This window comes from Pseudopipra pipra, chromosome 3, assembly GCF_036250125.1.
Source record: "Pseudopipra pipra isolate bDixPip1 chromosome 3, bDixPip1.hap1, whole genome shotgun sequence".
Lineage (NCBI taxonomy): Eukaryota > Metazoa > Chordata > Aves > Passeriformes > Pipridae > Pseudopipra > Pseudopipra pipra.
In genome coordinates, this window is record NC_087551.1 from 38562282 (window position 1) to 38588079 (window position 25798).

The 25798-nt window shown below is 37.1% G+C and overlaps 1 long non-coding RNA gene across 1 annotated transcript; it reads right to left on the reverse strand.

The window, feature by feature from the left end:
- Positions 1 to 14740: 14740 nt before the first annotated feature.
- On the reverse strand, positions 14741 to 25133 carry LOC135412505 (uncharacterized). The gene is made up of 4 exons (XR_010429703.1): positions 24984 to 25133; positions 19854 to 19899; positions 18985 to 19132; positions 14741 to 16709 (listed from the first exon to the last, which is right to left on the reverse strand). It is a non-coding gene; the product is annotated as an uncharacterized LOC135412505 (long non-coding RNA).
- Between the last annotated feature and the right edge of the window lie 665 nt (positions 25134 to 25798).

Below are 25798 nucleotides of genomic sequence, written 5' to 3' on the forward strand. Positions count from 1 at the left end.
ATACATGCTATGCAGTGGGTGTCCATCCACAGTAGCAGTCCTGCTCCGAGGCAGCTGCAAACTTTACCTCAGAGTCCCACTCAGCACATGCAGCATGTTTGGGGGTGTTCATGAGGTTATCAAATTCCATAAAATCTGTCATATAACACATTGAACAACTTTGAGACCTTTCCTTGGTTTGGATATGCGCAATGTGAATGTATAGATACATATATAATTGATATTTCTTCATTTCATTAGCTGTTTTTTCATTTGATATCCATTGACTTTTTTAACCAGGAAAACAAAAGAGAAAGTGAAGTGGATGTAGGAAATTACCTTTATTGCAAACTACGAACTACAGCCACTCAGCCACCAAAGAAATAGACAACCAAGGGAAAGTACATAATTTCACTGGTAATCTGTCACTAAGGAAAAGACTTTTCAGCACAAAATCCATTTGCATAGTTATTTTAAATGCATGCTTCATACAATTTTAAAGTGTTTGTGATCAATGTCCACATCTGACCAGTGGTAGATACTTGAAAAGTAAAAAAATTACTGTCAACCACATAAAAAGCAGTAGTCAAGAAAGAACATACTTCCATCAGATTTATTCTCTGTATAGCTGTTCTAGCATTTACGCATACAAGCAGTATCACTTTTTGCTTAAAAAAACTTCTTCGTATTTAATCTTCCAATTCATCTAAAGGTAGCCTATTTAAAATGGGAATGCCCTATTTAAATCAAAATTTTCCAGTAGTGTTTGGTCTTAAAAACATCATATAAGAAAATGAAACCATCCCATTACTCCTATGGGCCCACTGTTATCAAACTACTACTACTGTGAGATCTACCTTTTACATAAAATCTAAAATTCAGTCCTTTTCTAACATCTTTATGACCGACCTGGACTCAGTGATATTTCAGATCCTGATTTAGTGATAATGCCCTGAAGGAATCACTAGTCTGTTATCCTTCTTCTCAGAAAAAATTTGAATTTTCTGAATGAATGTTCTTACTTTGACAGGTCTTAAAGTATGATGTCATGATTCAGCTCCTCTGTTGTGTTAGGTAGGGTAAAACTGTGCAGCGGGGGCATTTAAAAAATCCCCCAAATGTTTGACCAATACAATTTAAAACCCTCCAAAAATCTTTTAACAAGCAAATCACAGTGATATTATTAAATCAGTCTTAAATATATTTCAGTGAGTTCTTCGATCCATAGATTAATCTTTGACATGTAGTTTTTCTTTGTTATAACATACTAGTCTTATGCTGGTCTTGAAAACAATCAAAAGGGAAAGTAAGACCCAGGCACTAGGAATCGTGACTTAGACCAGACTGCACACCAAGGAAGGACTCACAGGTTTCAAGACGATAGAAACTCAATATGTCTTGGAAGAATTCATAACCCATCTTGAAGTATTCAGGAAAGACAACTAAAAGTTGTTTTCCAGAGTAGCTTCATTCTTTTGTAACTAAACACTACATTTTTGGAGCTCTCAAGGTGCAAAAGCTGCCTATTTGGTGATTCTACCTGCCTGTTCAATAAAATGTGCTTTGTGAACAGTTTAAAGCAAGTGAAAGCCGACTTCCAAAGCCAGGAAAAATGAGGAAGGCCCACTACTAGACACTGCTGTTATAAGCCTTCAGTGTGTATTCTGAGTCATGTTTTAAATTAATTCCAGTTTGATTAGAAATCAATAATAGTATAATGTGTGGGGAAAATGTAAAGGAATAGGTTGGCAATGCTCACAGATTTTACCTACTTGAGCTGGTCAGAACAGTGAATTTTTTTGTCTTTTTATCATGAAAATATTTAATTTTAGGAATGTTTATGGTCAGATATTGTCTTGGTCAGAACATCGCATCATGCTTCAGTCTTTAACACTGCTGAAATTCCACAGACTCCACAGGATTTATTTGTCAATCTTCAATTATTTTTGTGGTCAGGTCAATACTAATTTTATCCTCAGACTTCAACATCTTCCAGCCTGTAAAAGTCTGATGCACTGTACAGTATTTGGGTTAATTTTGTTTTGCAATCATCATAATTGTCAGGCTTAGCATGGGCCAGCATGAACACTACCTATTTGTTTTGTCTTTGTACCAGTTAATGTCAGAATTAGTGTTAAAGGTCAAGAAGCTAGGATGTAGCTGCAGAGGTGCAGCGGGAAAGCAAGGTGTGCAGAACTGCTGTGCCCCGTGCATGAAGATGTGGACTTGATCATGACCTGGCACTGTGGGGCTGGCCCAAGGGGTGGCCCTGACTCAGCACTCGCTGAGTCAGTAATCTGGTTCAGAACTCTGAATCACGACAGGAAAGAAGAGGGAAGAAAAAAAAAGGAAAATAAACTTCCTGTTCCAGATTTTTTACAGTGGAACTGTAACTCAGTAATTGCAGGGACTTCTACACTGAACTTCATTTAAATGCAAAGAAATTTGAAAAAGTGAAACTAATAGAATAATAATAAATAGTAATATAATCATGACTGCAGTTTAGATGCAGTAAACAGAGTCTAAAATTTCATATCTGAAACTGCATCTGCAAAGTAATTTATGGATACATTCTGACTTCTGAAAGCAAAAGTAATTAGTGTTGTTAAGGGGAGCATATGTAATTATTACTTAGACAGTGGTCTTATTAGAAGTACTAAAGGTCTTGTTCTTAATATTTCATCTAGTCTATAGTAGCCTAACACTTAATTTTCTTCAGACTTACAGCTACTGCCTTCCTAGTGAAGACAGTAAAACAAAAGGAAAATTTTCCTTGTTAGAAATATACCTAGAGTATTTTAAAATGGAAAATGTTTGGACATTACCCAAGAAATGAGGTGGCTTTTCTACATGCACTCACTATTCTGTTGGAAGAAATAGGAAAAGACATTTTGTGTGATTTCCACTGATTACAAACATCAAATATTTAAAAAGTGATATCTGCAGCTTTCAAAATAAAAATACATTTTTATGACATATTTGCAAATAGGATTTCCAGACCACATTTGCCCAAGTGAAAGAAGCACAATAAAAATCTAATTTGGCTAGTCTGGAAAGAAAGGCTTACTCTTTTCTTTGCTTTTTATTTGTCACAACATGAAAGATGGAAGAATTTTTTTTTTTTTTTAATCTAAGAATTTTTTCATTTGGAGTGGTTTTATCTCCTAATGGCCCGTCTACAATTTTCAATGAAGTATTCCATAGAAGGTTATGTTTTGTCAAAAATTTCTCTTAAAAAGAAAAGGTTTGATAGAAAACTTTTGTAGGAGACACTACAATGCAGTTCATTTACTGCATAATTTATAATAGCAACGTCTAGACTTGTAGCAGTTTTAACTTAATTTCGTATAAGCACTTCCTCTCCACTAACTAATATGGGAAATCTCAGATGTCCAGAACAGTTTGAGAATTTTTTTAGCATTCTCATATGTTAACATCTCAAATTCAATGATATTTTTTCCTAGATAAAATAAATAAAAAAATAATACAATTTACAACCTTAACTGTTTGCCATAGAAAAATACCCAAAAATACAACAGCAAATGCAAAATGTACTGTTTACAAGGCTTATGCTGCACAAAAGTCAACATTAACTGATTGTCTCCAGCCTCCTTCCTGTTGTATAATTGTTAACTGCTAGATAGTAATGTGAGCAATGAAGAAGCTTTACATTAGCAGTGGGAAAATCAGTGCTGTTCAGTCTCTGTCTGCACCTTCCAGAAGCATCTTTTCCCACTGAGATGATTTCCTAATGTGTGTTGAGCACACTTCTGAAAATAAGCCCTGCAAAAATATCCTAGGAATTATAGATATTATTGAATCCACAAATTTTAATTGTGGTTCTCGGTCTGAGAGGTCCCCATAATGGACAACGTCTGGTCTGCCAAAACTGTCCCATTGCAAATGAATCCATCACCACTGTGAGGATTTGCTCCCGCAGCTGCCAATGTGATGCACCCTGTGGCTGTGAAACATATTGCAGCTGCAGAATCACGTATCGCATTTGGTCATGCTGGAAACTAAAGATACAGCAATGAAGGAAGTTTTTAAGAGACCACCAACTGACCCATTGTCCCTGTTGAAGTTATTGGCAAGGATACAGCAGTGACATTCCTTGCACATAGGATAGCTTCAGTGTCCTTCACAGTAATAATACTAGCATCCCTCTAACCTCACTGTTCATCCACTCCTGCAAACGGAAACTCTGGGTTGTTAAAGATAACCTATAAAAATTTGTGCTGGCTTTATCTGGGGTATAGTTAATTTTCTTCACAGTAGCTGGTATGGGGTTGTCTTTTAGATTTGTATTTTAAACAGTGTTGATAATATAGAGATGTTATCTCTGCGAATGCACTGAGCAGTGCTTGTGCAGTGTCAAGACTTCTGTCTGTCACCCCACTTCAACAGCAAGCAGACTAGGGGTGCACAAGACATTGAGAGGGGAGACAGCTGGAACAGCTGACTCAAACTGACCCATGGGATGTTCCATACCATATGGCAATATGCTCAGCATTATCAAGCAGGTGCTTGATATCGAACCTGCTGCCCTTTGACCTAGTCTCCTGCAACCTTGGCACTCATAACTCAGACCCCCACCTCCATTTCCTTTATTGGACTTAATTGCTGACTGGTGTTAAACCGTGACAAAATCAGACAGATTTCAGAGGAAACGTAGTTTCTGCTGCTTCATAACTCTATTGTTGTATGATGTTTTAGACATCATTACTACTGATGATCTTGCGCTGACACTGTCTCAGTGTGCAGCTGAGTATGGGAAGCAGTCCGAAATATGAATCTCAGGGAGAAACCTGTCATCTGAAGTATTGGGCATGTCCAGGTCATCCTTTAGACTGTCATGTCAAATCATAAAACTGATATGGCAAAATTTAACAAGACCTGCACCAAACAGTTAAGATCAGAGAGCCATGGCTAGGTTTTTTTTCCCCTTGAACCCATAATTCTCTTTCTAAACAAAGCCGCAGTATTTAGCAAAATATTTTGGAGCTTGTAGTACACCAGCTTCCCAGTCTTCTCCCAAGCCTTTTTCACACCGAGCATCTAGTCAGCTACCCATGCTCCAGGAGCAGTGCCAGCACGGCATTCACCAGCAGTTATTGGCCTTCTCAGACTACCTATGTGGTATGGTTTGAAGCTGGCTCCCTGCCAAGTCTCCAAACCTCTCCACAAGAACTCCCCCGCCTCCTGAACCAAGGGAAAAGAAAAAAAACCAAGAGAACCGAAACAAGAGAGAGACAGCTAAAGCAATATATAAAAATATATTTACACTTATATTACAGTTATATCATCATGGCTGGGCTTCGCGAACGAAGATTTGGGAAGGCTCTATCCACATTTGCTACAGGCACGCTGGTGGCTTATGAGGCCAATACGTGACAGACATATCCGATTGCAAAAGGCACAGCAGAAAGACTCCTTAGATGGTGTATTCTGCAATACACGGTTCTTTCTGCGTTGCCTTTTTTCCTCGACACGGTTCTTTCTGCGTTGCCTTTTTTCCTCAATTACAGTTATATAAAATTGAAATATATATACAATTTCAAAAGGAAAAGGGAAAGGGAAGGGGGAAGGGAAAAAAAGGAACAAAACCAAAATAAAATATACACGATCAATAGCCAAAGATCTAGCAACTAAAAGAATTAGCAAAAGAATATCTTACTACTCTCCTTGGGACCACAGAAAGTCGCACTGGAACGACCGCCAGCAACCTCCGTCTCCCAAGGTCAGCAAGACCTTACCAGGCCTCACTTCCCAGCACGACAGACTCAACAGCAGGGAACCCGCACCTCCAAGACGCCGAAAGGAAAGAGGGGAGAAGGCCTTTCCTTCTTTCTTCTTATACCCTGGCTTACGTAAAAATCGTAGGGAATACCGGGTAAATCTGGGCACTTCCTTGGTTACAAACTGGTCACCAAGGAAGGCCTAGACTAAACTACCACACTATGTCAGGCTTTAGTTTATGTACAAAAAGGAAATGCAAACTGCTACTCACAGAAACAGCCAGAATGGAAGATCAGTGAATGATAAATTTGAACTTTTATCTCCAAGACAATTTGGACCTTTCACTTATCCTTCAACTTTTTCCTTACTGTATCTGACAAACATTTATTTTCTAGTTAAGTAGTGCACATGCTGAATTTTGTGGAAATCTCCTGTCTTGGACCATCACTAATTGCTTGGATTACATTTTTTTGCACATAAACAGAAAACAGACCTTCTACATGGTTGCCAATACAATAGGGAAAGATATTGTAGCTAAGCTATGACAGAGAAATATCATTAGGAGATCAGTTTTAAAATCTGTTGTGTGATTTCTGACACCTACTCAGTTTGACTTTCCCATATACAGGCACATAAGTTTGCCAGACAGGCAGCTGGTATTAGGAATTGTTTGTGTGGCAATGCAAATAAATTCTGCTTGATTTATTCTGAATGGTTATTTTCCTTTGATCTTTTACAGTATATTATTTTATGTCAGTCACCACTCCAGCCTCTCTGATTTTAACCATTGAAGGAGTACTATGTGTGTTCATTATTTAAGCTACCATAATCTGTGTGAGTAAAAACACATAATGAAAAAATGAACTGTGACATAAAGTACGATATGGAAGGCCAAATGAGCAATATTCATGTGAAGCACTTGGAGCAAAATATTTAAAAATTAATGAATAAAGATATGTCAGAAGTAATGCTGGTACCAAAATCACTACAAATAAGATAGGAAAAACTGTACATTTATGGGCATTATAAAGCCTATGTGATATTGGGTACCTCTATAACACTTCGTCTGTTCCAAAACAGCAGACAAAAGATTGATCCTAGGTCACATCACATCACAGGTCGATTTGCAGTCACAGTAGTACTGAGGAGACATTATTAGGTCTTAGAATAGAGACTTGAATAAAAAGAAGATTAAGACAACTGGGACCATTTGACTTCTGCCTTATTTGAGGATAATGCTGGTCCCCATGTTGAAGCAAGAACAAAGGCTGTGACAGATACAGAGAAGGAAGAAGAGCATCAAGGCATAAAATTTAGAAAGATAAAAAAGACAATTACCAGGATAAAGGCTGTAATTTAAGACTTACTTTTATATCACCCAACTGAATGTATGTCTTGAGGACTGAATTTCAGAGATGAGAGGAGCACTGCAGTGACACTACAGCGTGTGGGAAAGAACAGTCTCTATTCCTGATTAGCATCTCAGCATCCCACTGTCCTACTTTATTGTTGTGTCTCCAAATAAATGAGTCACAGAACAATCTCTGACAAGAAGGTTGCTTTATTGAAAAATTCACTTTTTTCTTCCCCCTCTGCATCCTTTCCTTCTGTCCTCCTCCATTAGTCTCTTTGATTTTCAGTTAGAAAAAAAAATCAGTTTTGAACATTTGTTGTATTTAACTGTAATTTAAAAGAAATTAAAAAAGATCTATATTTTCAAATGGATCAAAAAGCAGATGTCTTCATCAGGCATTATTATCTGCAACCTTACACTAGAATGAAGGCTGAAAGTAGAGAAAAGCTTTGGTTTTAAACAAATGTGTTTTCCTTATTCTTTTGTTTTCCACTTAGGACACATGTATGATGTAGAGTGCATACACACACGCTGTGGGAGGTGACAGCAATCATTATTTTGTACTTAGAATCAACAGTACAAAAATCATGAAATATGTGTAAGTAATACATTTGGGCTCCAAGGCATACTTTTTAATCTAGAAAGAACTGAATGCCAATTAAATGGAAATGCAGTTATTGCTTTGTTTCTCAACTTGCTAGTGGTTTTACAAAATTTGTTGCTGCCCTCCTTGGCTTACAGATTGCATCAAGATTGAAAAAAATCACAATGTTACAATGACCTTTATCATGCATAACTGCTGAATTTCTCATCAATAATTTATCCCATAAAAAGTAAATCTCTTAGTTAACCTAAGATACAGTAACTTTAGTGTATATAAAGAGAAAAAAAAAGACAGTGAAGAGTCCAATATGATCAGTTATGTTGGTTTTTTAATGTGATATTATGTAACAATATTATTCAATATTTATAAATAACTACTATTAGCATACAAAAATGACTCTAAGGCAATTTAACACTTTTAGATATCAAAGTTGATGAAAACTCAAATTTCCAGCATTTTGATTCCTATTTTCAAACTCCATCCTAAAAGTACTTACCCACATAAGCCCTGTGCAGCAGCAACTTAAACACAGGTGTATTATCAACGTTGATTTCGTCACAAATCCAGGACAGCACCACATGAGTTGTTAAGAAGAAAATCAACTCTATCCCAATGAAAACCAATACATATATACAGGTTGTCTCTATTATAATATGCTCTTGTAAATCCCTGCTTATAATCTAATAGGAATTCAGTTTCCTTTTCCCTAATCACAGTCACCCCAATATTTCTTTCACATACTTCTGTTAGGGAGTATCTTTACAGAGTAAAGATAGTACGTAGTACATAGTACTGGAGGCAAAGCAATATAAAGTTAGTGTATGATCAGTTCGTGTGTCTTTGTTCCTCTGAAGATTAAAAAAAGTAACTGAACTGTAGCTCTAATCTTTTTCCTGTGAAAACAGAAGTTAGCCTCCACCTTTCACCCCAAGGTCAGCAAGAGCAATACAGAGTGCATGAGCATGGGCAGAGAGGTCTAAGAGACAATGTGTGCCTAAGCTCATATGCACGGCAGCTTGCATGACTGTTGCTACTTTCTTTCATTTGGGACTTTTGTCCTTAAAAAACCAAAGCCCCTTTGGTTACCAAGGTGGTCTGCTGGAGCGAGGAAGTTTGCCCTGCCCTTAGAGGAAGCATCCAATATGGGGGCCTCTGGAAGGAACTGGGTCCCCAGCTACGAAGGGGACTTGGCTTGGGCTGGGGAGGAGTGTCCACTGTCTGAATTACAGCTGAGCTGCTTCATGAAGCTCTTCTTTTAGCTTTCCTTTAGTATTAGCAAAATAACAAAAGCAAAGGAACATAAAGACAATATCTTGTCTTTCAGTAAAGTGTTTTTCTCCACGATGGGTGTGGAGTGACTTCTGGTGAAATTCTCTTCTTGAATCTCATGAAGAATGTGTGTGTCCGTGCTGATGTGAGGACACCACACAAAAACAACAAATCATTGAACTCTTCACTTGGAGGGTGATTTTTTTAATTTGCTTGTTCTGTTCATGAAATACATGTAAGTTTACACTATTGGGTTTTCCATCTATGTATAGGCTGGGTGGCTCCCCTTTCACAATTTCATTCAGAGGTTCTTAATTGGTGAGCACAGTAAATTATAGGGATGCAGAGAAGAGGATGAATGCATTTCAATTCTTCAGGGGACTGAAATAGCAAAGGCCAGCTCTGGTTAGAAAAGCTGCAGATAGAACTCCTCTTAAAGACACATAAAATTGTTCCAAGAGGAAAGGAGGACTTTTTAATGAGATAGTCAAATTGCTGCAAGGTTGTCATTAAAAACAATAAGGGATCCTGATTTGGCGGTTGCTAATATCCCTGATTAGATTACTGATATTTACTGAATTTTGAAGCATTTAAAGACAAGTTCCTCGAGGTTGGATTTTTTTGTTGTTGTGTGTGGATTTTTTCAAGCCTTTAATTGTAAATGATGTAACAGAGTGATTGAAAGCATTACAGGAAAGGAGTGAAATAGAGAAATGAGGTTCATCTAATTACCGTATTTAAAGAATGTATTTAAACACATGTAAGAAAATCAGTGAGTGACATCATAAGTTCATATCAGTATTGAAAACATCGTAGTCCTAAAAGCTAGACACTTAAAAGTGAAATATGTCCTTTGTTTGGCAGCAAAATGTTTCAATGCTACTAACCAGGTAGCAAAAATCTTAAACCAAACAACGTAAATATTTCCTCTGAATTCAATGGGACAGGTTTCCTATTGTGATGGTTTGTTCTAGGACATCTAGAACAAAGATCTGCTTCAATGACTAACACTATATAATGTAGAAATAACGGACTGTATAGTAAAGAAATATGGAAGAATCTGTGGATAGCAGAGCCTGCTAAAAAGAACTTCCACACTGTGACCTGTAATATTACCAAGTGATAACAACCTTATTTTTTTTCTGTTTCTATGGGACATAGTTACTCCAGTGCCCTATTGGAGCACCATGCAATTGTAGTCCAGAGTGTGGATTAATGACATTTTCTGAATCATCTTCCAGAACCAAATGGATTTTTTTTTTAGGGACAACCCAGCCGCACATTGATCCAACATGCATGACAAAATGCAGAGGTGTATTTACAGAGGTATTAGGACTTGGAAAATAGATACAAATTATAGCCTCCAAGGATTCAGGTAACTCATATGTTGTCTCACTATATGTTGAATTCCATCTCTGCCCAATGAATGGGTGTTATTAGACATAATTGTTTTAAATGAGACTGGCTGGTGTTACCGCAAAAGATAATTAACTTTTACCACATAATTGTTTATAATTCTCAAGAATATGTGCTGTGATTTGAACATTTTGGTGACTTTTACAAAATATGCTACAAAGATTTGGGGTTGGGTTTGATTCATAAAGTTTTCTTTGAAATACATTTTTCTCTCCAAAGTGATCCTTCTCATTAAGCAAAGCATGTCTAAATATTTTGATATAAAATATTTTGATAGCTGTATGAAGTTAGTAGTAGGAATATCCCTGCTCACAAAGGATATCAGGTTTGCTAGTGACAGTCTTCTATGTCTGATTTTTGTAATGATCTGGGAAGAGCCGGAGATGCATTTGGAAAGTAAGCTTATTAAAAATCCTCCTCAACATTCTCCATTCTTTGCGGCATTCCACTGTGGGCACTAAGCCAACATAGTGCAAATGCGTCAAGATAAATGACTATTTTTCTTAAATATATTCTGAGTTTTTGCCTTCATATTTACCTTGTGGCGTTCCTAGTCTGTGTGTTTATAACAGGGCTTAGATGTTCAAGTATATTTGAGGACCTTGTGGAAGAGGTGTTTATAAATACTGGGATTTCTTTTGTTCTGTAATGCCCCCATGGATATTTTATTTATAGCACAGCAACAGTCTGCAGAACTTACACAGCTTCAAGACCACATGTAAGATACTGTACAACTACAAAAAATGAGATAATCTTGTAGAAAATATATCACTAGAGATCCCAAATTTAAAAAGACCATGACTAATAGTTCTCAAGATGCTTGTTTCAATTTTTCTTACAGACAATAAAATGAAACATAGACTTTGTTTCCTGGAGGAGGCATAAGATGAGAGCTGTATGTTTTCTCAACTGATGTCGCTGGAAGAATTTCGAGATACAAATGCAAACTGGCAGTGCATATATGGAAGGACAGTTTTCTGTACAAATGAAAGGGTATCTATTTTGATTTCATGTAGAATGCGGTGGGGGAAGTTCATGCATCTATTCTACATTGGGATACCACATCTAGTACTTAGCCCCAAGCGAGTTTGCCTTTGAGAATAAATCATCTCATTGCCATTGCAAAATTTAGGGGAACTCAACATTTTTTCCCAGGTGGATAATGATGAGAAAGTACGAGTTAGGCCCTAGTGATCATGAGGGGCATACTCTGGGGACCTGCTGCCCCAATTAGCCAGGATGTCACCACTACAACTGTCCTCTCTTGCAGACAGAGCAACAGCATCACGTTTCTGCTAAACTGAAAACAGCTTCACCTCCATTTACAGCCCTTCTTGAGTTACAGGGAAGACCAGAGTGTATCGCCATCTTTGGGCAGCAAACCCACTTCCTTTATGCTCAAAGGTTGGTGGCTTTGGGGTGGTAGGGCTGGAGTCCAGGCCTGGCTCATGAGGCGCCTGTATGATGGATCTGGTAAATTAATCTGTCTGTAAGCACAAAAGTTTATTATACTAGGCCCCAGTTTATTTAATTTGTGAAATCCTACTGAATCACAAACCCAGACAGTGTGACAAAATTCATAGCACTACATTCATTTCTGGCATTATTTTTTTATTAGATTTACTGTGACTGATGGCTATTTTCTGCATGACTGTAGCCATATATGAAGATATATGAAGTTATTTTCACTCATGAATATGTTTCCATAGTGTATTGGCTCATTGCAAGCAAAACAACTGTAAAATAAAGTTATTCATAGGTAAGAAGACCCAGATCTTTAGCAAAGATCTAGGAAAGAGGATCCTTGTGTATTTTTTTTTTCAGTTAGCAAACATGAGCTTGGATGGATTTTGAATAGCATAGAGTCCAATAAGAGGCATTTTGTGACAGGAATGGGTAGTATGGTAATAGAATTTATCTTCTTGTTACTGTTTCTCATTTTCCTCCCCTTGATTAATCATTCTAAATGTTCCCTTATGTGCAATTTTCTAGTCATGCTAACAAAAAATATAGGTTTCAGTATTTAATACTGTGGATACTAAAAGACAATTCATTTGAATATTCAGAAAACTTCCAGCTATTATAAGTCTTGACACATCTTTATCTACTCTTTGCAGTCTCCTTTTGTTGTTTAATCATGCCATTTGGACTCTCTGGCTTCACCATTATGTGTCTACTTGCTTTGTTTCTTGAGTGACCTACAGGAGTTTTTTCACCCTAGAGGTATACTCTGCAAGTTAGTTTTAGCAAACATCTTTTGCATACAAATGTAGTTTGATAATTCACTATCAAAACTTCAAGCCCTTAGTGAGTTATGTGCTCAGAAATGAGCCTCCAAAATACTAAGAAAATGACAACTAAGTATAATGAAAATGAGAGCGTCAGTTAAAAAAGAAATAATCTCCTTCCTTTCTCAATATTCAACTTAGTGCACAAAGTTGGAAAAAAGTTACAGATTAATCAAACAACTATTCTCATTCAGTTCAGGGCAGTGAAACCAGTTATGATAAAATTTCCCTTTTTTTTTTTAATGCCATTAAGTCAGACACTATTTCTGTGTTTTATCCATATAAAACAGAAGATACTGTAACTCCAGAAGGATGAAAGTTTTAAAAAAGTTTGTCAATGGATTATTGCCTATGTGACAAAGATCTTTAAAAGTTTTACTGATTTGGTGAAAAAAGCTCCATACATTATTGTATAGACATTTGGTCATCTAAGAATTTTGAGGTGATGGAAGCCTGTTAGCTAGGTGTAACTAAACACATTCCAGCTGTTGTTCCTCAATGTACGTTCTATCTGTTTACACTATATTAAAACAAATGTTTGCTATTCATCCAAAATCTACTCACTAAGTAATATGTTTTTCATAAAAATTTATTAGAAATTTCCAAGTGAATATAATTTATCTAACATTGGATTATAAAGAGCATATGCAAAGGACCTTGTTATACCCTTTGCTTAGCAGTGCAATATTTCTCAATATTAAGGCATTCGTTTGACATCCCCTTGTTCTGTAGGGGTTTTCATTTGTACTTAGTGGTGGAAAAGGGACACATTCCTAAGAGCTGCTAATATTTTACATTTATGTATAACATAATATGTTGCTGTGCACCCATTCCCAGTGCATGTATTCAATATGTATAGTATACAGTTCTGTCATTCTTTCTTGCCACTATTATCTTACTGTCTGATCTTTATTCACTGAAAGCAATGGGGATTCTGCTGTTGACCCTAGGGAAAGCAACAGTCATGTCCTTGCTCAGCAAGTGGTCCTACTGATTTCATTCAAATCACTTGCAGGTCATGATACCATGGTATCCTATTAGCATGATAGGATAAAGCTGTAGATAAGGGAGTACAATGAAGTGTAGAAAACAAGTTATCTGAACCTCTGTCCTCACACCATGTACACATCAAGTCCATTTCTATTATGGATACACAGCTTTTCACTGTGAAATATCTTTTCACTAGTATAGTATATTAATACTTTTAATCAACAAATTGCAGACCAGCAGTGAGAAAAATACTAACTGCTCTTCGGGCAAACTTAAGTCATACCCACATGACACAATGTTATTGTCATTGTGGTCATTCTTTATATGTGTGCTTATATCTTTCAATTATTCCATATTTTTATTCTATTTATGAAATGTTTTCTTCTTTGTTATCTATGATTTCATTTGCTTGATACTATTTTCTTTCCTATCTCCAATTTTTTGGCATCTTTTATTTTGCTATCCGGTTCTTCAACGACATTTTTAATTCCCGATCTTTTTGTTGTTATTTTTCTTACTCTTGTGTTCTCCCCCTGTGTCCTTATTTGTTGAATATTTCACCTACACCTCCCTAAACAGCATTTTGTTTTCTGCTTCAGTACTCTGAGAAGATGGTCTTCTCCTTTTTAATGATTGCTTTTTTCCATCTCAGTTTCTGCACCTTTAAATTTGCTGTACTTTCTCAGGTTGAACTAAGTTTTATCTGCTTCACTTTTTTATTTTCTCTCTACTTCCACCCATCCACTTCCTCCCCTCCTGCTCCTCACCATTTAATCTATTCTAGCTGTTTTCCATGGTCTACCTTATTTTAACGTATTTTGCACTTTCACTGCTACTTCATTTCACTTAGTCCCCTGACATCTTGCTCTGTTTCACAGAGGAACATGGAAGGTGAACCTCTCATTAAAGTGGCGCAATAGAGGTAGATGAGAGTTGATAAATTCTGTCCCACCTTCCTTCCATTCTCCAGTATCTCTGCTCAGAGCTTTAGAAGTAGGACAGAAAAGTGGAACATATGAAATTACATTTTGAAATGTGATCATTAATATGCTTCAGACTGCATAATTATCATAACCTTGATTGGTCTTCTAAGAGGGAAGCAGAACTCTCTAACACAGAGATTGGGGCTGATAGGTTTTCCTGAAAATCTAGCCAAGACTCAAATTCAAGTTTAGCTACTATAAGAATAATTTCAGAATATGCAGGCACATAGTATGACCCTAGTTCCAAAGAATTCACAATTAGAAAAAAATCACCCCAAAATCTAAACTAAAAGACTGGAGAATAAAATGGACATATGACTTGAATTATTTTTTGCATTATGTTCTTATCTGGGCTTCAGATAGACAGCTTATTCTTTCATGATTTTTCACTCTGAAATTTTGTTAAAATAAAATTTATCATTTCCAAGAAGCCCACATAAATTATACATTGATGACTGAGTTTTGAATAATTACCATATTGGATCAAAATAGTAACAGCGTTGCGACCAATTGTGGAACAATCAGCAAAATTTTCCACTGCAAAGCAGAGCCATTAACAAATTCTTTATTCACTTGAGTAACTGAACTCATGGCAGATATCAGCAGTGATCACTAGGTATCCTAGTTCAGGAAAAAGAAGTGATCTGAAAGCCAAGTCCCTGCTCTCTTACATGCCAGAAGTAGTTTTGACACTCCAGATGAAAATATGAGGCTTTTCTCTTATCCCTGAGGCCACATTTCAATATTGCTCATGCACCATGAAGCTCTCTTGAAAATGTCAGTCGGGGAACTGATATATCTGCTAAGACTATAATCCTCGCATGCCACAGCTGCTGAAAGTCACCATTTGTGATAACATGCCAATTATTTTTCAGGAGCCATGGCAACAAAGAGGAAGAGCAGCCCACTCCTGTCTTAGCTGCAAATCCCTGAAGGTGTGATCCTCGGGCTTCCCTGGGGCTAACTTGGGAGATCCAAGCAGAATGCAAATATGTTGAAGCAAACTACACTCTAAAAAGCAACAGGGAAAAAGATTACTATTTTCTTTGACTTGTGCGTTTAGCACTATCCAAAGTTTTAGTGTTGCATGGAGTTCTCTGCTGAATTTGGACATAAATTGGTGCTCTGGCCATGTGAACATTACTGTGCTTACCTTTTGCTGCAAGCCATGATATACTCCACAATGTGATAATTTGCAGCATGTTTAGTTTCCACACTTGTATCAATTAAATTCCTTACAAAATTATTTTAATATTCAGGCAAAACTTCTGCTTTGGACTTTATGTATGAGTCAAGAATTCACTAGTGTATGAGCTAAAGTTGTTTTAATTAGCTGACTAAAGCTGGTTTATTGTGTTTTGGTTTGTTTGCACCTCTGGATTCTCCCTCATACCAACAGGTGTAGTCAAAACATAATACTTTTTCAGAAATACAGATTTGCTAGTGGTAGAAGTCAATAGTTTGCCTCTCCTGATTGTCTACTACCAACCACAGAACCTCCCCATGCTGACTCTGTCTTAAGCTTGGTAATTGTTTTTGACTAAATCACATACATCTTGGGGTGTATGGGGACTGCACAGGGGACTGAAAAGGTAAATCCAGTGCCAAATTATGCAGTAGATCAAACGTATGAGTCTTTCACCTCTTGAGATTTAATGTAGGCTTTGATTCCAAAATACTAAGTGCACCAGATATATATGTTTATAAATTTTTGGAGAAAATGACATGGATGTAATATAGGCAGGATGGTGCACAAGTTCATGAACTCTGCCTTTAACTGAGTAACAGACAAACTTATAAAGATGTTTCAAGCCGTCCACCTATTAATAAACTATTTTATAGGAATGAGGTTAACTTTGTAGAAGAAAATCTTTTGGGTATGTATATATAGGATAGCACAATGTTTGTGGCCAGAACTCTACAAACTAATTTTTCAGTTCAGGAGTGGAATTGAGGGAAAATAAAAATTAGTACCAGGCCGAGAATCATTCTTTTGTTCTGTATACTGGTGGGATATACACCAGTCTCCATTAATGAGTCAGTGCAGTACATGTCCCCAGACGGGTGTATTTCCTCCTTCTTTCTCCCTGTAATGATAAAGAGTTTCAGTTTAGTTCTTGTTGGATAGCCAAAACATTAATGGGCAATAACAGCCTATGAAATATTACCACATATTATTTCTTTGCATAAAAAATTGCCAAAAATTGAAGAGTTTAATCTTCTTAGGGTCTTTGAAGTACTTCCATTGCTTCTGACATGTTTTCCTCTAACCTTTAATAAATATGTCTTTGTGCTGCTGAATGGTGGTTTTTGTTCTTTAGGTGGTGGTTTATGACCAGTTATATAGGTAGTCTGCTGCATGCTTCCAATCACTTGGGTACTGTTGTCTCGCTCTCACATCAAGGAAGCACCCTCCTGGGCTGGAGCACTGTGCTGGCTGACCACAGATGCAAACATATAAAAGTTCTTGTGACTCCTAAGTACAGCAGTACTGGTGAAACCAGCACAGAATTAATAAATAGAAACAAAAGCAGTGAAGGTAAAAAGGTAGAAGACCACAAACACCCAACCCTTGATTTAGTTTATGTCCAAATACAGGTGATTGACAAATGTGGGTTGTGGTTTGTTTTTTGTGGATGGGTTGGTTTTTTTTCCCTAGCTATTTTATGTGGTGAATGGGAACGATAACAAAGGAAAAATATTATAGGTAAGAGTAACTTGCTGGATTTTGTCACCCGTTTGGGATGTCAGAGGAGTCTCTTGGTTCAGGGAGTGAGCTACTGTGCATTCAGGTATCCTCTGGTAGTACTTAGTATATTCCACACTTTTGACCAAAGCAGGATACCTACTTTCAGATATGACTTTTAGTAATCTTAAAATAGTTCAATATCTCTTTTGTTTCTGTCTTTTGCCTAGACCCTATGATTCCTTTTTAAATTCAGAACTCAAATAGCCATGGAGATTTTCACAGGTAGACAGGATAGTGCCAGCAAAATGATCTAATTTTGGGTATTTCAGCTAGAGTATCAGCTTGGATAAAAGCATCCTTACCTTTTAAATTGTTCATGCAATAGTTCAGTTTAGTTTGCATCATCAAGAGTCCCTGAGCAGACTGAAAATTGCAGCCTGCAAGATGTAGTGTTTGAGAAAATACCTCTTCTATTGCTTAGTACATCATTATTTTAGTGCTTGAAACTCTTTTTCAAAGAGAGCAAAGAGGTTTGCAGAGGCTATTTTCTCAGTTTTCATGTTTGATCAAGCCCTGAATTTCAGAAATTGCAATTTACTCAAGAAAAATTCAAAGTGATTATTTAATTTTTCATTCATAGCAGGTAAGTATTATCGTCTCCTAGGTAAATGTTCTTAAACCTTCTGGACTTTGACCTGCTCATAATTTCATCAAAACTTGCAGTAGAAGAATAAAACAATAATTATCAGGGGAAGCTTCTGTTGGTTTATGCTCTCTGTGTTTCCTAGATATTGGTGGTTTCTCTAGGCTGTTTCTGCCTCACCTTTATTTCCAGAGTTTCTATTTGTAAATAGACTTATTGGAGGTACAGTTTTGGGTTCTGCTACCTTATTATAGGTGCTGGACTAGCAAGGGTAGGGGAATTAAAATAGTGACTGTTCCAGCACACTGCAGTTTCTGAAAGGCCTTCAACAAAGAATTTGCAGTAGAAATGAGCTGAATGGTGCTTCATAGGGGTGTGTCACAACTTCTTGATTTTGGACCTTTCTGAATCTGTAATATGTGTTCCTTCAGAAGAAGGTTTCTGCGACATATCTGCTCTCCCCAGCACATCTGCCCTCTCCATATCCTTTTGTATTGCAACCTCTGTTACCTTGCTGTCCTCAGGAGGTACTGCATGAGTGTTCACTTACATACAAGCAAGATTTCCCTCGCCTCTTACTTATCATTTTTATGCCATCCCTTTATGCCAGGAGAAATGCAGCCTGTCAGAATTAAGCTCCATCCCAGTATTAGAAGAACAAACTATTAGATGGAGATATTTGCAAAGGTACTGTAGCATACTGATATATGTTCAGTGATACACCTACTTGAGTTCTGTAAAGCAAGAATGGTTCACTGTGCCTCATCTTAAAAGAATAATCTATGTAAAATTTAAATGTTTTATTTGTGAAAGCTGTGAATAATGTTTAATCTTCATATCGTTTCCACTTCTTTTTTTTCACCCAACACCTTTAGTTTGAGCCACTTTCAGTTCCAGTAAGAAAACACTCAACAAATCCTCAGGTAAATTCTTAATATATGAGTGTTTATGATAAATCTGTAAGATTTTTGTTTCATTTGACCTCAGGATTCAGTCACTTAGAATCCATGAAATTTATGAAGTCTGATACCTTTGCCATAAAACTGGCAACATCTGATGGTTTACAAGAAGTCCAAGTTGACAGAACAACATATTTGTTTGGAGGTTTTAACTTTCCTACATGCTTAGTTTTCTTTTCCCAGTCCATATTTTCAGAGGCAAAACTTCCATTTTGAGATCTAGAAAATAAAAATTGAAACAAAATATTAAATACATGGTTCAAAATCAGTATCATGATTTGAATGCGAATCTGAATATCTGAAAATGTGAAATCTGAACATTTTCAAATGCCTTCCATTTTGGTTTCTTTGTTTACCATATCAGAAAACTATTATTTATGTTTTCAAATTGGGAGTTTTGTAATCTATTGTACCGCATGTTCATAATATGTCCAAATTTTCAATCATTAAAAATGAAAAAAATGTTATGATAATTAAAAACTGTTTTTATAGTAGGTGTTATCATTAGGCATCTAGACAATTAAGTGGTCTGGTTCCTTGGGTCTAGGGTAGCATTTATCATGCAATAGTAAAGCAGTTCTGGAGCGAAAAACCAGCCAATTTAGAGATCCTAGCAGGAATGGAGAAACTCTCCACAAAGGCAGTTGAACAAATCCTTCACTTACAGTAAATACCATGGTATTTTCACACAGTAATTGCAGGAGAGATCAATTTTTAGGATGGCATATGGAAATCCACAAAACAGCACAGTGCATGGTGCTCAGTTATTCTAAGAAGTAGGAAAAACTTACTGTACATTCAGGGAGTTAAAAAGAAAAAAACCTGTACTATTACTTCAGAATAACAGAGAAAGGAAAAATAATATGTCTGGTTTGGTTTTTTCTCTTTGTTTGTTTTTTTTAAGGAAATTATGATAGGGAAAAAAGTAAAAATGGCTTACCTTTGGCATGTATCTGCTCTTGTATTTTCTTCATCCAATTTAGGCTCTGCAAAAGCCATGACAAGGTCAGGGAACAGGTGTCAATTATAGCCAAATATAGCAAATATAGATCCTGGAGTTTCCTTAACCTTCACTTAGAGTTAGACATATATGTAAGGGGGAAGGGGTAGGAAGAAACAAAATAGCAAAAAAAACCTCAGATTTTTAAAGTTGGTGTGGTGTAATTAGGCAGTGTCCAGGTGTAATTATGATCATTTCATTGTATATGCGGTATAGTATTTCCATAATGACTGGATGGGATATTAAATTTTCATTGTTCTGTACTTTAATCTTAGAATTCATTGTTATTGATAACATCAACTGATACCATGGTATTATAAGAGTTAGTATCTATGAAGTCTCTCTTCAAGCATCCAGCTGGTTTTGACTCAGTTCAGCAGGTATTATAAAACAGTACAGGATTGTTCCCACCTAAAAGGCCAACACTCTTCTCTATGCATATGATGAAATTTTATTCTTCTTTGTTTCTTGTTAAACACAACAGTAATTCTCTTTTACACCCAAATGCCTATTTTTGTAATGGTCTCCTAGTTCCTCTGATGATGGCAGTAATCACAATGAGAAAAAGCAGTGGGTGGGATCCAGTTCATCTAATATTGGTCCAGATTTTCTGTCATGGTCTGTTGCTGGATAATTTATTTTTGATTTTGTAGTTCAAAAATTATGGGAGGTGGATCCCTAGGGCTGCTGCATATTCAAAGCTCTTATTCTACCAAATACAATTCCAGATGCAACTTAGTCCTACCAAGGAACAAAGACCTATGGACCACAGATTTCAGAAACCTTGCTGTGAACAATAGGCCAACAGTCCTTCATCTTCCCTGGTAAGACTGAAAGGTGGGGGATTTCTAGTACATAAAGCAGAAGTTTATCTTTTAATTCATTCTTCAGATAAAGATCTATACAACCAAGAACTCACATTTCAGTTAGAAACTCAAAGCTTGTGCAATTGTACTAATGATCTTCTTACGCACAAAGTTAATGAGACATAAAGTTCCCTACCTTCTTAACAAACACCAAAAATACCTGCCAGCAAGTAAATATTTTTTTTTTTTTTAGCAAACATTTATTCCAGTTACTGAAATCAATTTCTTAGTTAACTAGGATGCATTTCATTTCACACACTTCTGTTATGTACCAAACATTGCTAAAAATTTACAATGTGGATTGCATAAACTCTTGTCCTGGACTTGGAAGGAGGAAGCCAAGGATACACTTTAGCTGGAGGCAGTCTACTAAAGGGTAACTGGTGACAACATCCTCCCCTTCGTTCAGCAAGGACTTCCTTAGCTAACTTAACCATGACTTGGGAAAAAAAAAAAAAAAAATAATCCTAAAAGGCCACTAGGTTTCAGCTGAAAAAAAGTCTTCCATCAGGATATCTTTATTTTTTTTCAGTGGCTTTTCGGGCTAGTGCACCTGTGCATAAACTATACAGAAAGATTTAAAGGGTTTTTTTGTGCAGGTTTTGCCAGTCTCTGTGCATACACAATAAGATGTACAGAAGAGCATAAATTTTGCTCTGGGCATTATCACTTCCCCTGTTGGCAGCAGGCTCTAAAAAGGCAGTAGAATTTAAAATATGGTAAATCAATTAGAGGGGGTGAGGAAATTTGGAAGAAGTATTTTGCAGTAAGGCCCAAAATACTGCAGAAGGAATCTAGTATGTTTTAGCCCACATTCTGCACAGAGCTTCTGTGACAGAAGTTTGACTGGGGAAAACACAGGCTCCTTGCTCAACAAAATAGGGCAGCTTGATTCATGGGACATGGAAAAAGCTGATACAATAAATGTCTTCTTTGCCTCAGCAATGTGCCCGAGCATCAAAAAAGGCAAATGGCATCCTGGGCTGCATTAGGGGTAGTGTGCCAGCTGATTGAGGGAGGTTATCCTTCCCCTCTACTCATCACTAGTGAGGTCAAAGCTGGAGTGCTGTGTCCAGATCTGGTCTCCCCAGTACAAGAAAGACAAGGATATACTAGAAAGACTCAAGTGAAGGACCACCAAGTTGAAGCAACTGGAGCATCTCTTCTACAAAGAAAAGCTGAAAGAGCTGGGACTGTTCAGCCTGAAGAAGTGAAGACCCAGAAGGGATCTCATCAATGTGTTTAAATGTGTTTCCAGTGGTGTCTAGTGACAGGCCAAGAGGCAAAGGGCACAAGCAGGAACACAGGAGGTTTTGTTGGAACATCAGGAAACACTTTTTTGATGTGTTTTGAGGGTGACTGAGCACTGACACAGAGTGCCTACAGAGGTTGTGGAGTCTCTATCCTTAGAGATATTCAAAAGCCATCTGGACATGGTACTGAGTAACCTGCTCTAGATTGCCCTGCTTGAGAAGTGGAGTTGGACCAGATGATCTCCAGAGGTCTATTGCTACCTCAAACTTTCTGTGATTCTGGGATCCCAATTATATATCAGAGGGTCCCTAACCAAGGTGAAGGCCATTTTTTCTTTCAAGACAGAGAAAAAAATTAGGATACATAGTTCTGGTGTAACTTCAATATTACTGCTTCTCCAAAGTTATGCCTTGGAGAATGAATTTGCCTTCATGGTTTTAGAAGGCAATAATTGTTTTATCAAGTAATTCTTTCTCTCTAAACGTCTGTATGAGGAACATGCTGACATCAATAATTTAATCTCTCACATGCTTTCTAGTAGTCCATAGAGTCTAGTTACACAGTAGACCATGAAATTAAGTTACCACTAGACACAAAAGGAAGAATCGTCTGCACCATTATTACACAATAAAGAGAGCTATCACATCACCTTTTTGTCTGTGTAAACTTAAACTTAATCATAATGTAGAGAATCTTGTTTTCTTGTATCTGTGAGTGGTTGTAATTAATGCAACAGCTACATATTATAGATGCCTATAAATCAGATACTAGGACTGGATATAACATCTATAGTTCTAAAAATCACACTGTTGTCACAGCCTGAGATAAGAAATATCAATTCTCTATAAGGATGGTTTAAAATGATTTTTGAAGTATTTTGTAAAAGTATTAGTGTATGGCAGGGGAGGAAAAAACAATTATACAAAGTAGTTTATGCATAAATGCATTTTATCGAAATGGTACGAATATAACAAGTGATGAAAAAAATGTCTTTCCCTTCTACTCTTTCATTATCTATAGCATTCTGCAGCTTTTCTGCAGCTGAAGAACTAGTTGAAGTAAGTATGGCAAAATAAAAGAAAAAGCAAAAAGTACCTCTATAGTACTATAGTATGCAGTAGCAAACACTGGAAGAGAAGAAAGAGATTAAAAGAAACCCAAGCAAACAACAAAACCCAAGAAAAGTTAAAACAATATTTATTACATTGATTTTTTTTTTTAATCAAAGTGTGTGAAACAAATTCTTCCCACAGGAAATCTTGAATAGAAAATGGGAATATTCTCTAGGAATTAATCACTTTCTTCACTGTTGAATATCTCAAGAATTATTTTACCCAAATAACTCTATATAATTTCTATGGCCATTTAATCTCATTATGTATCTTTGTAGATTTCTGTTTTTGCATCTATACAAGTCTGCAGGAAGTGCACTAGGATCACTTCCCAGTAAGGTACTGGAACTGTGTAGACAGGCTTGTGTACTTGAACACTTAGTAAGGTGTCCAGGCATACACTTGCTGGAAGACCTATGCTGGATATCTTCTTATCTTAGTCCATAACTATTGAGTGACCCCCAAAAAAACATTAATTTTTGTCACGCAGTTTCTTATGACTTGGTTTACCCTACATGACAGTGTAGGTATGTTGGATAATTTGATGCAGAACATTGTGGCCCACACACAAGGGCTCTATGATGGCTATGATCGCCACAGGAGTCATCTGTGCTCTTTACAGATGGCCCTCTCTGGGAAAATGCTGAACCTATAGACTCTCCTTCTTTTTCATTTGTTATTTATATATTCAGAAGAACCAGAACATATAAGTTATTAGAAAGAAAAAAAGATTTAATCCCCCTGAGTGTATATTGTACAGTTTACATTCAGTGCAGCTGAAACTTGATTCAGAAGCATTGTGAACATGTGTAAATTAATTTACATAATTTTATAATTAAAGATAAATCTTTAAACAGGAACATAAACCTGGGGGGTGGGGGGAGGCTTAACCACAGAACTAAATGATATTCTAAAATAAACCTTTAGAATGAGAAGATGTGCCAGCCCTTGTTGAAAGGACCTAGGAAAACTGAGATACAGAAGGGAAAAAAGAACAGGTGAATAAGAAGGAATTGCTAGCAAGAAGACTAACAGGTTACTGTTAGTAACCTGTTAGTTAGACTTCCATGTTCTTTTCAGAGTTTCATTTGCCTGGCTTATCCAGACAGATGAATGAGGTCTGTGCCACTGCAGTCCAAGATTATGAGTTTTATTCTGAAGGTTGAACAGTTGGTTGATGAATGTAGAATCTGTTCATATATGACAAAGACAGAAAGAGGATGCATTTCTACAGGAGTAAGAAAACCTTGTCAAAGTTCCACAACTGGAGTCAAGGAAGTCTGTATTTTCTGAAGTGCAGTGAAAGAAAATGAATATTTGCATTTTGTTTGCATTTACTTGCATGCCACTGAAAAAAACAGGTAACACTTCTATCAGTATTTTTAAAATGTGTGTTCGAAATCAATAAAATGTGAAATGGTGAAATCAGTTATCAGGGCATGGGAGGACAGCAGTTACTTCTGGGCAGTGGCTTTGTGTAACTGCATCAACAATGTATTTAAGGAAGTCTTGATCTGTGTACTTATCATATTCCCTTCAACTCTCCTTCTACAATGAAGTTACACAGACTTCTGACCAAGGCAATATGGAAGTGTTTGATCCTATATCCGAAAAAATTCTGTGGTCTTTTGAAGACCTCTCTTAGTGCACTTCTTTGAAATTTTCATATTTAAGTGCTAAATAGAAGATAAACTATTAAAAATACTTTTTCAAATCCAGCAGGATTTGATATCGTGCTTATTGTCTTAAAATATCATGATTATTGTCTGTGAGGATCACAGACATCTGATTAAGAAATGGAAGGGGAGTGGGAAGAACCACTTTCCTGTCAGACTGGCCTATATAGGATTTAGGGAGATAGCCCCTGCTCACAGGAGCCTGAGATCAAGCACTTCTGCTCTGCTGGATGGTCCTGAAATGTGTAACTGTGTGGCAAGCAAGAGCCGTGCTCATTTGCACCTGATCCAGAGCTGTGTTCAGCACCAGTATCATAGAATTATAGAATCATAGAATCACAGAATCATAGAATCATAGAATCAGCTGGGTTGGAAGGGACCTCCGAGATCATCAAGTCCAACCCTTGATTCAACACCACCGTGGTTACTAGACCATGGTGCTAAGTGCCACATCCAGCCTCATCTTAAAAACCTCCAGGGACAGAGAATCCACCACTTCTCTGGGCAGCCCATTCCAATGCCTGATTACCTTCTCTGTAAAGAATTTCTTCCTAATATCTAATCTAAACCTCCCCTGGCACAGCTTAAGACCATGTCCTCTTGTCTTACTAGTAGTTGCCTGGGAGAAGAGACCAACCCCCACCTGGCTACAACCTCCTTTCAGAGAGTTGGAGAGAGTGATGAGGTCTCCCCTGAGCCTCCTCTTCTCCAGGCTAAACAAGCCCAGTTCCCTCAGCCTCTCCTCATAGGACTTGTGTTCAAGTCCCTTCTCCAGCCTTGTTGCTCTTCTCTGGACCTGCTCCAGCACCTCAATATCCTTCCTGAACTGAGGGGCCCAGAACTGGACACAGTACTACAGGTGTGGCCTCACCAGTGCTGAGTACAGGGGAAGAATCACTTCCCTGGTCCTGCTGGCCACACTGTTCCTGATCCAGGCCAGGATGCCATTGGCCTTCTTGGCCACCTGGGCACACTGC